Here is a 12,519-nt window from a genome sequence, read left to right on the forward strand (position 1 = left end):
TAAAATTATAACCTAAGTGAGATATAATTCACATACCAAAAAAATCCACCATTTTAAAGTATACAGTCGGTTTTAGTATACTTAGTATACAGTAAATATCACTATCACTATCTAATTCCAGACCATTTTCAGGACCCCAGAAAGAAACTCCAGACCCATTAGGGGTCATGTCCCAGTTCCCCTCTACTCTCATCCCCTGATAGACACTAACCTACTTTCTGTCTCTATGGACTTGCCTATTCAAACCTAAGATTTTCAACAGATGACATATATTTCATACTCTAGTAGTTTCAAAATCCTTGACTGAGCGCCATGTTGTTTTAACCAATTAAATTGTCTTCCTCTTGGCATGGGTTCCCAGAACCACAAGATGTTGGTAGCTCTGCACATCATAGTGGGTGCTGAGACCGGGGCAGACATGGTAGCGCACAACCTTGAGCCATCCTAGCCACTGTGGTTTATTTCAAATCCCCAAACTCTCACAGAATAAATGAGATCTGGAATAAGAACTGGAGGATGAGGATGGAAGAAAATAAAATGATCCCAAGAACCTCCCTATTTCTAGGGTTGAGACTGGAAAGGACACCACAGAAAAACCCAATTCTTTCCTCACGCCCCCGTCTCTTCATGCCTGTGGCTGGCGAACAGAGCATGTCAGCACCCGGAGTGGGAAAAGATATGGGGGTTTTAATCAGAGGACACTGGATAAAACAGTGAAGGAGTGCAAACTTTGGGTAAGATAACTCGATTCTCACAAACGCAAATAATGCTATGGCCCATAGGTGGCAATTAACAAGTACTGGCTGAATATCTTAATGTAATTAATAATGAGCTGATGATGTATGTGGAAGCTCTCTGTAAATTATACAATACTGTACAGATGCATTATTCATATTTCCTAATCCAGTTTCTTCTCCTTAAAATCATTCCATCACTGACAGGAATGAGAGACCAACTTTGATCTATGGGATTAAAAAAGAAGGCAAGCTCTCTGCCCTCCAGCATTTATAATCTTCTTAAGGAGACTGAAGGGAAGTAATGTGGCAGTTGCAGAGTGATATCTGATAAGGAGATTCTAACCTGGGGGTGACTTTTAGGGAGCCTCTCTTGCAGGCATGGATGGACTTGGAAGTGAGGGAAGAAATTCCAAATTTGGGGGATCATATTCACTAAAGTCAGGCTGCTTTGCTTGGGGTTTCTTGACATCTTACCTGAGAACAGATAAGCTGGAGCCTGCTGCGGCATTATTAAAATCAAATTCCACAACCTTTAAGGCAAATCTTTCCAAGATTTCAAAGGTTCTGTTGGACTCCTTGGAAATAACAAACACTTCCTTGCACTTCTCAGTGAACTCTTCATGATAGAAAGGTTCAAAGTTGTGCTTGAAGTCTTTAGACACAAAAAGATATGTTTTAATACCTTAGATTTATAGTTTTGCATTTTCCATTACACATGGTTATTATGAATTCCCAGGAAAGTATCTCCCCTTCTGTGTCTATACCACCTTCTTTCTATGTAGGCACCAAATTTCATAGCCCATCCTACATTCTAATGAAAGGAAGCTATAGGCAAGCAATTTAATCTTAATGCTATTTGTACATGAAATCCTATGTAGGATTCCAAGTTATTTCATGACCTCAGAATAACCAAGGCAAAAAAAAAAAAAATTGGATTTGCTACATATATCCTCTTGTATTTTTAGATTGTTAGCTAAATATGAAGTTACCTAATTCAATCTCGTGGCATATGTGTATGTTTCTATCCATGGCAATGGTTGGGGGAGTGGGGTGTATTTTTAAGATAAGATGCCCAATGACAACCATGGGTACAGTTGCAACTCTGCCACTGGGCAAGTCCCTTAAATTCCCAGGTAAAATAAGTGGCAGGGCGGGACAACTGGATTTCTGAGACTCCTTCTAGTTTCAAGGCACTGTGTTTCTAAACTCATTGCCTAATTAAAGTCAAGGTGTTCTGGACTGCCAAAATGTCCTCCTGTCTCTGGAGACACCTACATCTCCCAGAGTTTGGGTGGGTTTTTTTTTTTTTACATGCGGTGAGGCAGGAAAATGAACATCAGGTAGTTTAACCTGGTAAGGTCTCAAGCTATCTTATACCCCCATAGTTAACTGGGCTGCCCTGTGGTTCAGGTTAGGGCCAGAATAACCTAGAGGACCAACAGTTTGGCCAAGGTCAGCTTCAAATTTCAAGATCTTAGACAGAATTGGAAATGATCCCACAGTCTAATGGATCTCTTTAGCTCACCTTGAACCTCACCCACTAGTCTCAGGCACCTCCAAGGACCTCAGAGTGCTTCTGAAGGCCAAGAGTATGAACTGATAGCTCTGTATTGTCTTATGATAACTATCAGCTACCCACATGGCCTACTGCTACCCCTACCTAAGCTGTGAGATTTTGGAACTATCTGGGTGATTAAAGGGTATCGAAGATCCAAAAGAAAAATAATTTAGCCTTTTTTCTGAAGATTTTGTAATAATCCATCCATTCTGTACCTTCTACTGCAGACATGTAGTCCATATATTACACATTCAAAACTAAAGTCTAAAACAAGCTAATATTTCAATAATAACCAAAATCAAAGACTAAGGAGAACACTATGGAGAAATAATCTCTCTCTAACCCAAATACACAGAAAGGCTTGATTCTTGAACATGTTAGTAAATATTAATGAATGCAGTTCAGATTGAGACTAGTCAAAGAATATCACTATTAACCATACTTCAGGCCTTAGCCAAATATATGCTATATTCTTCCAGGACTCATTTTTTATGATTCATTCTCATTAGCCTAATATGTGTCAGGTACTGTTTTCAGGTGCTTTACACACATTATTATACACATTACCTTGAGAGTTCAAGGTCGTTAATGCTAACTCAGTAAAGAGAAGAAACCAAGGCTTACCAATATTACATCATTTTCTCAAAGTCACAGAGCTAGGAACTAAAAAATCTTGGATCTGAGAGCATTTCTGTTGTTGGACATTCTAAAACTCCAAGCTCGTAGTAAATATTCAGGATATTTTGGGGCTGCCCAACTTCTATTCACCCTACCCTAATTCCAGTAACAGCCCCAGATTATCATTTGGGGTCCCACCTTGTCTCAACTCTCATTTCATGTTATTGTAGTGGGTCTGACTCCCTCCAGCTCCAGACGTGGCATATGACCCAAGTTCAGCCAATCAGAGCATCACATTCTCTTGGCACCAGTGACTGAGTCCGATACAAACATATAGGCCAAGTCTGGCTAATCAGAGACAGAAAGACTTAATCCTAGGACACTGAGCCATTCCTGCTGGACTTGAGCCTGGAGCTGCTAGAGCCATCTTCCCTCCATTATGGAGGAGCCACGTAGTTGAGGCAACATCAGGACAGCAGAGCCATGCAGAGACATAGTGAGAAACCAGGGCCTGGTAACCTCATTTGAGCCAGTGGATGAAGCCTGAGCTGAACACAGACCTAATCCTGGGCTTTAAAGTTATATAAACTAAAATTCCCTCTCTGTTGGAGCCAGTCCGAGTCACTTTCAACCCAAAGAGTAACGACTGATACAATATTCTTTTCTAGGACCCCAAAATAATTTGGCTTGTAGGCAGAGTTTTGTTTGACCAGCACAGGTGGGATTTCATGCCCCACCCCCAACAATGGATGTGAATGACTTTAGGTGGGTCAACGCCCTCCCATTCAGTTGACTACACATCCATCTGCCCCCCATCATATTAGAAGGACTATGCCTGCCTGGTCCCTGAAAGCATTTGAGAATGCACCACCTGCATTCTGCACTCCCACATTAATTGGGCCCTTACAACAGTAACTCACAATCTTTTTTGGGTCATTAAACCTTTTGAGAATCTGATCAAAGACACAGGCCAACTTCCTACTGCCCAAAACACACATCGGCATATAAACATTCTATTTTTCATATAAATTTAGGGCATCACAGATCCCTCCCGAAGTCCGTCTAGGTGAAGAATCTCTGCCCTGCTCTGATGTTGTTCCTCCCTTTTTAATCTGTACGTGTCCGTGAGACACTATTTTCAGAATAAATGTAATCATTTCATTCAGAGGCAACAGGATGCCAGGCAGTGCTTCTCAAACTTTAATGTGCCTGCAACTCACCTGGTCATCTTTATTAAAATGCAAATTCTAATTCAATAGACCCAGAATGCATTTCTAGTGAGTTCCTAGGTGATGCCTGAGGCTACTGGTGCATGGATCACTTACTCTCTGAGTAGTAAGTGTGAAGGCAAACGAGCATGGATTTTGGAGTCAAAAGGACTTGGGTTCAAATCCTAGAATGATCCCTCACTGGTGAAGTGACATTAGGTAAGTCACTTAACTGCTACACAGCAGCTTTCATTTGTTCATCTGTAAAACAGGAATTATAGCACCTACCTTGCAGGGCTAAACCTTGAAGATTAAATGTGATAACATGCAAAAAGCACTTGACAATTAATAAAAGTTCTCTCCTCTTTAGATCAGGATTTCTCAACCTTGGCATTATTGACATTCTGGGTTGGAAAATTCTTTATCATGAGGGGCAGTCCTGTGCACTGTAGGATGTTTAGCAGTGACCCTGACCTCCAGCTGTTAGATGCCAATAGTACACCCCCAACTGTGACACCAAAAATGTGACACCAAAGATGTAGCCAAAAGTCCCCTGGGGGCAAAATCAGCCCTGGTTGAGAACCTCTGCTCTGTATCTACATGTTAACTGCCAGATATCTTAGGTCTTCTCCGAGCTCCTTGACTTCCTAAATCCTCTTCCATGACCCACTATTTGCTCTCAGTTTCAAAAATCTTCAAATAAGAAATGCACGTTACAGGAATATGGTAATAATTTTAAATGTTTAAGGAATAATTTCAACCATTTAAAAATTCCTTTCACAGGGAAGACATACAAAACACATGGACTTACGACAACAGACTTAGCTCTCTCCATACTCACTAACCTGTATTTTCCATCATTAACGCGGCTGGGTAGTTTTTCTACCACAACCAACCAGTCCTTGAGAACCAGGCTCACCCAACTCATGGAGATCTCTGTACAACCTGACAGGTAGCCCTTTGCTAATAACCTTGGCCTTAAGCTTTCCAGCCTTTGATTTTTCCTCATCGTTGATCAGAAAGCCTGCGGACAGCATCTCCTCCTTTTCCTCGTCCACAGGCTTCAGCAGCATGGTTCCCGTCCTAAAGTAAAAATACAGAAATTGAGACTCATTCAGAAAGGCTGCTTGGACGATCTCTAACTCCATCGGACTGCGGTTGGGATTCTCCAGGACCCAAGGATAACAGTTTTTTGCAGCAACATAGAGATTCTGTTCCACTATGGATAAACTTGACAAGTCAGTTGCCTTGGAGAACATGACAGGTGAGTAGTCAGGGAGAAAGTCCCCGTATGTCTGACCCAGCAAGCAGATAAAAAAGGGAAAGCAGCTGTTCACGCAGTCCAGACAGAGCTTCAGATGTTGCTAGTGGAGACAAAAATGTTGTCTAAATAGACTGGAGGGTAAGGACGCCTGGGCCTTCAACGCTGACAACGTCAGGTCCACAGCTTTGAAACACGCGCCCCGGGAATTGCAGAATTCGCTCAGCTGAGGGAAGATGTAGTTTGCCAAATAGTCTCTCTCTTCCTGAAAATCAGCCAGAGTCGAGCAGATGTAAGGCTGAATGGGTTTCCGGGGCTTTAAAAGGAATTGGGCAGACCTGTCTACATTCTCATTTGCCTCCTGGCTCATTTCACTTTGCTCAGAGATGACATCACACTTAAAACAAAACAATTTTCATCCTGGTGCAGCCACTGACCTCCACTGCTTCTGTGGCTTCCCCCTAATTATGTTCCCTATAAACAGATTGAAATCTTTCCCCAAAATGCCTTCTTTCTTATAGATATTTGAAGGTGAGTGATGCCAACCAATGGACAGATCAGAGTTGAGACACAATCTAGTTTAAGTTAGGAGTGAAAAAACACATTCTTTTTTAGGATTACAGGAAGTCCACGGCTCCTCTGTTTCCCCAAAGCTTTTGCGGAAGAGCTGAGAACCACGGGTGATGAGTGGGCACTGGATACAAGGCTCTCCCTCTTTTCCTCAGCCCCCCATTCCACCTTCCCAGTGTTCCATTGGCCACCTGCTCCTTCTGCCACCCTGTGAATCTGAAAACTATGCAAGGGGACTTGCTAAGAGTGTGAAAAGGAAGGCAAATGCAGAAAAGGAGCCTAGCGTATCCAGCAACAGAATAAGCCAAGACCCATGACTCGGACCAGAAGCAAGAATGAAAATAGGTATGAAGTTGAGGTCAAGACAAGAGGAACAAATCAAAATATAATAAGGGCCAAGACCAGTAATGCACCTGGCATCTGAGAGGCAAAGAAGTCTGGATCTAAGAATCTGATGGAGTACTGTGATCTTTTTTTTTTTTTTTTTAGAAATTCACGTTCTTTTTTTTTATTTATTTTTTATTTATTTATTTATTTATTTATGGCTGTGTTGAGTCTTCGTTTCTGTGCGAGGGCTTTCTCTAGTTGCGGCAAGTGGGGACCACTCTTCATCGCGGTGCGCGGGCCTCTCACCATCGCGGTCTCTCTTGTTGCGGAGCACAGGCTCCAGACGCGCAGGCTCAGTAATTGTGGCTCACGGGCCCAGTTGCCCCGTGGCATGTGGGATCTTCCCAGACCAGGGCTCGAACCCGTGTCCCCTGCATTGGCAGGCAGATTCTCAACCACTGCACCACCAGGGAAGCCCCTGTGATCATTTTTATCTTAAGTTGTGCAGACTTATACGACACTCCATTCACCTACATGCACTGGGAATTCAATTCCACTGACCTAATGGAAAAACACACGCCCTCCAGCAATGATGTAGATATGCTTGCACCTTGCTCAGAAGCAAAATATTCAATGAAAACTACTTAGCTTTACGAGCTTTTTCTTGATGCAACTTATTTCCACACCAAATGTTGCTTTATTGGTTGTTTGTTGCTTTCACCTATAGAGAAACATACCGTGTTATCATGTATAGGGCAATTTTCCATCAAGACCACCTGACTAGAATATAATAATACATTACCTTTTAAAAAAAGTGTTAAGGGCTTCCCTGGTGGCACAGTGGTTAAGAATCCACCTGCCAATGCCGGGGACACGGGTTGGAGCTCTGGTCTGGGAAGATCCCACATGCCGCGGAACAACTAGGTCCGTGAGCCACAACTACTGAGCCTGGGCGTCTGGAGCCTGTGCTCCACAACAAGAGATAGGCCGCGATAGTGAGAGGCCCGCGCACCGTGATGAAGAGTGGCCCACGCTTGCCGCAACTAGAGAAAGCCCTCGCACAGAAACGAAGACCCACACAGCCAAAAATAAAAATAAATAAAAAATAAATAAAAATTTAAAAAATAAAAAAGTGTTAACCCTTTTGCATTTAATTGTCACAATAATCCTACGATAGATAATATTACCACCCTACTTTACTGATGAAGAAACAAAAGTTCAGACAGGATAAGCAACGTGTCCAAAGGGACCTGGCTAGTAAGTGAAGAGCTAGGATCTAAAAACAGGTCAGCCTGACTCCAGGACACATACATTATACTGCCTCCATATAATAGAGATAAGACTCTAGGTCTTGAAGATACCATAAATCAATGGGTACGAAACACCTATGCAATAATGATACTGTAATAAATAGGCGACAATTTGAAAAAATTAATTTAATTTAATCTCACACAAACAAAATCTAAAAGATGACAGAATGGGCATCACGGACACTTTATTAATAGACTTTTCACCTGCCATGTAGGAGGCTAGAATTAGATTATCAGACCTTGAAAATATCCACGTTTTCCTATTCCCAAATGATCAGAGGTAGTAATTTCTATCTTGGTCTCTACCAGGTCCCCAACACCTAGTATAAGGTCTGGCTCAGAGTAGGTGACAGGTAAATAATTGTTGAATGAAAGAATTTAATATAAGTTTTAAATGAAAAGAAAACATAATTAAATATTTATCAAACCTGGAAAGGACTTCCAAAACTTATAAGCTGTAGAAGAAGTCACAAAAGAATAGATAATAACTACATTTTAAAAATACTTAGAGACTTCCCTGGTGGCGCAGTGGTTAAGAATCCACCTGCCAATGCAGGGGACACAGGTTCGATCCCTAGTCCGGGAAGATCCCACATGCCACGGAGCAACTAAGCCCATATGCCACAACTACTGAGCCCGCGCTCTAGAGCTTGCGAGCCGCAACTACTGAACCCGTGGGCCACAACTACTGAAGCCCACACGCCTAGAGCCCGTGCTCAGCAACAAGAGAAGCCACCGCAATGAGAAGCCCTCACACCGCAATGAAGAGTAGCTCCCACTCGCCGCGACTAGAGAAAGCCCACGCATGCAGCAACGAAGACCCAACACAGCCAAAAATAAAAAAATAAATACATTCATTGAAATAAATACATCAAAATAAAAATACTTAAATATATTAAAATAAAATAAAATAAAACAAAAAATATATTAAAGTGTTTTTAATTTTTGACTCAATGATTCTACTTTCTGGGAATCACTCCAAGGAAATAATCAAAATAGTGAGAAACTATAGTCACTAGATGTTCATTGTTTATGATAGAAAAAATAGTAAAAGAAAGAAAGAAAACTAAATGGTCTCCGCAAAGGACATAACTAAGAGGATAAAAGTATAGCCACTGATGGCAAGTGGTACATATATTAAAAAGACAGTTACAGACTTCTGCTTCCAGCCATGATAAAATAACAGGGACTAGACTTACCTATCCTCTTCAAAAAATTAGAAAACTGGACAAAATATATGAATTAGCTGTTTTCAGACATACATCAGGCAGTACAGAAGTGTGTGATCCCAGAGAGAAGTAAACTAGAGGAGCTATATTATTATCAGAAAAAGTAGACTTCAGAACAAGTGTTACTGGGAATAGAAAGTGACATTACATAATGATAAAGTAGTCAGTCTACCAAGAAGACATAATAATCCTAAGTGTGTAGGCACCTAACAAGAGAGCTTCAAAATATACAAAGCAGGAGCTTCCCTGGTGGCACAGTGGTTAAGACTCTGTGCTCCCAATGCAAGGGACCCAGGTTCGATCCCTGGTCAGGGAGCTAGATCCCACATGCATGCTGCAACTAAGAGTTCACATGCCACAGCTAAGAGGCTGTGTGCCGCAACTAAGGAGCCGGTGAGCTGCAACTAAGGAACCCAAGAGCCGCAACTAAGGAGCCTGCCTGCTGTAACTAAGACCTGGTGCAACCAAATAAATAAATAGATATTTTTTTTAAAAACTTAACAATCACTTACTAAAAAAAAATACACAAAGCAAGACTGGTAAAATGAAAGGAGAAATAGATACACCCTTAATACAGTTAGAGATTTCAACACTCCTCTCAAGTAATCGGTAGTTTAAGTAGACATAATCAGCAAAGATACAGAAGATCTGAAAAACACTATCAGGCAACTTGATTTTTTTGAACATTCCACCCAACAACAGGAGAATACAGATTCTTCTCACGTGCGCATAGAACAAGCACCAAAATAGACCAGGTTCTAGGCCAAAGGTCAGCAAACTACAGCCTAAAGGCTAAGGCCCACCTGTTGCCTGTTTTTATAAAGAACATTTTATTGGAACACAGCCACTTCCATTCATATTAAGTATTTCATATTACAACAGCGGAGTTGAGTAGTTATGACAGAGATCAAAGGGCCCACAAAGCCTAAAATATTTTCTATCTGGCCCTTTAAACAATAAGTTTGCCAACCTGAATTCTAGGCCATAAACCAAAACTCAACACATCTGAAAGAACTGAAATTATATAAAATATGTTCTCTAACCCCAATGGAATATTTGAAACTGATAACAGAAAGATACCTGAAAAATTCACAAATTTTGGAAATTAAATATTATTTCTAAACAACTCATGGGTTGAAGTGGAAGGCAAAAAAAAAAAATGGTGACAGAAAGCAGATCATTAGTTGCCTTGTGGAGCATGGGGAGGAAATGACTGGGAAGGGTCACAAGGGAACTCTTTAGGGCAACAGGAATGTTTTCTATCATAATTATAATGGTAGTTAGGTGTAGGCATTCATCAGAACTTACCAACTGATCACTTAAAATGGGTGCAATTTATTTTATATAAATTAGACCAAAATATAGTTGATTCTTTAAAAATCTGAGAACTATATAGCAAGAGAAAAAGGTTTATAAGTAAGGGTTAGGTGAAAAGGAGAAAAAATAAGTATAGGCCATAATAATAACAGTGCTAATAAAACACAGCTAAATATGGGAAACAGCACAGTGCAGAAGTGAAAGGTCCAAGTTCAGAAGACCAGTTCCCAGGATTCAAGTCCTTACAGTAAGTGTCTTAAATTCACCATGCTTCAGTTTCCTCATCTGCAGAACAGGGATTACAGAATCTATATCATAACATTCTTAAGAAGATTAAACAAGTTATTGGATTACAAAATGCTAACAACAGTGCCTATAATGAATAGTCAATGAATGTTAAGTATCATTATTAGAACAAATGCACATGAGGTAAAAACAGGAAAGAAAAATGATATAGTAGCTGTGTTAGGATGGTAAGATTAAGGCAAATCCGTTTCTCTAATCCTAATAACTATAGCTATATTATTTTATAATTAAAATTTTAAATGAAAAAACAATAATTCCACAACTTGCTCCATAACTGCTGATAAAGAACCCTCCCAGTTTTTGCAGAAATAGGGGATTAATGGTGGGGGGAGAGGGGAGAGGAACAGAGGAGACCTAATAGAAGAAGGAGTTATTTTGGAGTGGAAAGAAGACAAAGAAAAGTAGGACATGACTTTTTATTTTTCTTTAAAACAATGTAAGTCAAAAAATTTAACTAGAAACTTTTCATTATTACCGTAAGTGCAAAACCCTTATTACATGTCACAAATAGATAGTATCCATAAAAATAAATGCATTAAAAAGCAAACAGTGTTGAATAAATTCTATTTAGATACACTTCTCTTTTTATGGAGAAAGTAGATTAACATGTACTTATTAGAGAGGCATTTAAGACAAACTTGGACCAAACTGACTTTCTCTTGGTATAATCAGAAACACCGAAAAAAAATTGAAAGGGTCCAACGTCTGTGCCAGAGAATCAGAGTTACTTAATATTTGTCCCTGGCCCACCTGATAGCAGCAAGTGGTATCAAAGTGGCATCTCCCACATTGTCGGGGATACAGAGGTTGAGCATGGGCTTTGGAGCCATATAAAACCTGCCCCAAGATCTCACTCTGACACTAGTTCCTGCAGCTGTAAATCGGGAAACAATGACCACACCCATGTGGCAGGATTAAATGAGACTTTGCATAATAAGCACCTAATAAACATTTTTTAAAATAAAATTTTGTTTTCTTTTAACACTGCTAAGGTGGACACTTTAAGAAAGAACATTCCCTAGTAAGGGCTGAGGCATCCTGTTGCAGTACCCTAGAGAGTGTCCATGCCACTGGGACGCCCATTGCTACCCTGGGTCCTGTCGATCCTGAGGCCTGGTGTCTAGCTTTTCCTTCCATTCTGGGACCTGCTTCACTGTCTCTTCACTAAGTCCCCTGCTCTTGAAAGAGGAAGGAAGGAAGGGAGGGAGGAAGGGAGGGAGGAAGTGGGAGAGAGGTAAGGAGGGAGGGAGGGGAAAGAGACAGACTTCTCAACAGATTTCTTAAGCAAGTTATCACAGCTTAGTTTACATTTTAGAATCTGCAAGGTACATATGAAGTCCTCAGTCAATGTTTGCTATTCCTACTGCTGTTGTCAGTATTAACATTACCTCTATTGCAAATGTTTGACTTCAAATTTTACCATAAAGTAGCCTCAATCGTATCACTCTATTTATCACTGCACTTGAGAACTAGAAGTTATAAGAATATCTACTAACTGGTCAAAAGTTCCTCTGGCTTTTTTTCAGAGATTTCTCTCAATATTTTAAGGCTTCGGAATTTCTATATTCAAATACCCCACCCCCAAGCCCGCCCCCAATGACCACAGCATCTAACTTTAGTAATTTTACTCTGACAACGCCAGGCTGTACTTTTACTTCGCTTTTCTTCTCTTTTTTTTTTTTTAAAGATTTTTATGCTTAAAATGTAAATCAGTGGGAATGTAAATTGGTACAACTCTCCTAGAGTGTAATTTGTCAGTACCACAACCCTTTGAAACACAAGTCACATACCTTTACCAAGCATTTCAATTTTAAGAATTTGTTCTATTTGTCTATAAGGGTTTACATCTAAGAATTTTCAGTGCAGCAATATTTATAATGGTTTAAAGATTGGCAAACTAAAGGGCTAACAATAATAAATCGATAATTACGGCACAGTCATGACATGAAATAGTGTACACCCATTAAAAGATATCTTGTAAAAATATTTACATGGAAAAATGTTTACCATATATTGGCAAGTTAAAGACAGTTACAAAACTATTATTGTGTGATTCCAATTTTAATTTAAAAATGTAT

At 40.2% G+C, this 12,519-nt stretch overlaps 1 pseudogene; it reads right to left on the reverse strand.

Moving 5' to 3' along the window:
* Positions 1-5,752, reverse strand: part of LOC118902807 — a 79,414-nt pseudogene extending 73,662 nt beyond the window's left edge.
* Positions 5,753-12,519: the final 6,767 nt, after the last annotated feature.

The sequence above is a fragment of the Balaenoptera musculus genome, chromosome 10 (assembly GCF_009873245.2).
Source record: "Balaenoptera musculus isolate JJ_BM4_2016_0621 chromosome 10, mBalMus1.pri.v3, whole genome shotgun sequence".
Lineage (NCBI taxonomy): Eukaryota > Metazoa > Chordata > Mammalia > Artiodactyla > Balaenopteridae > Balaenoptera > Balaenoptera musculus.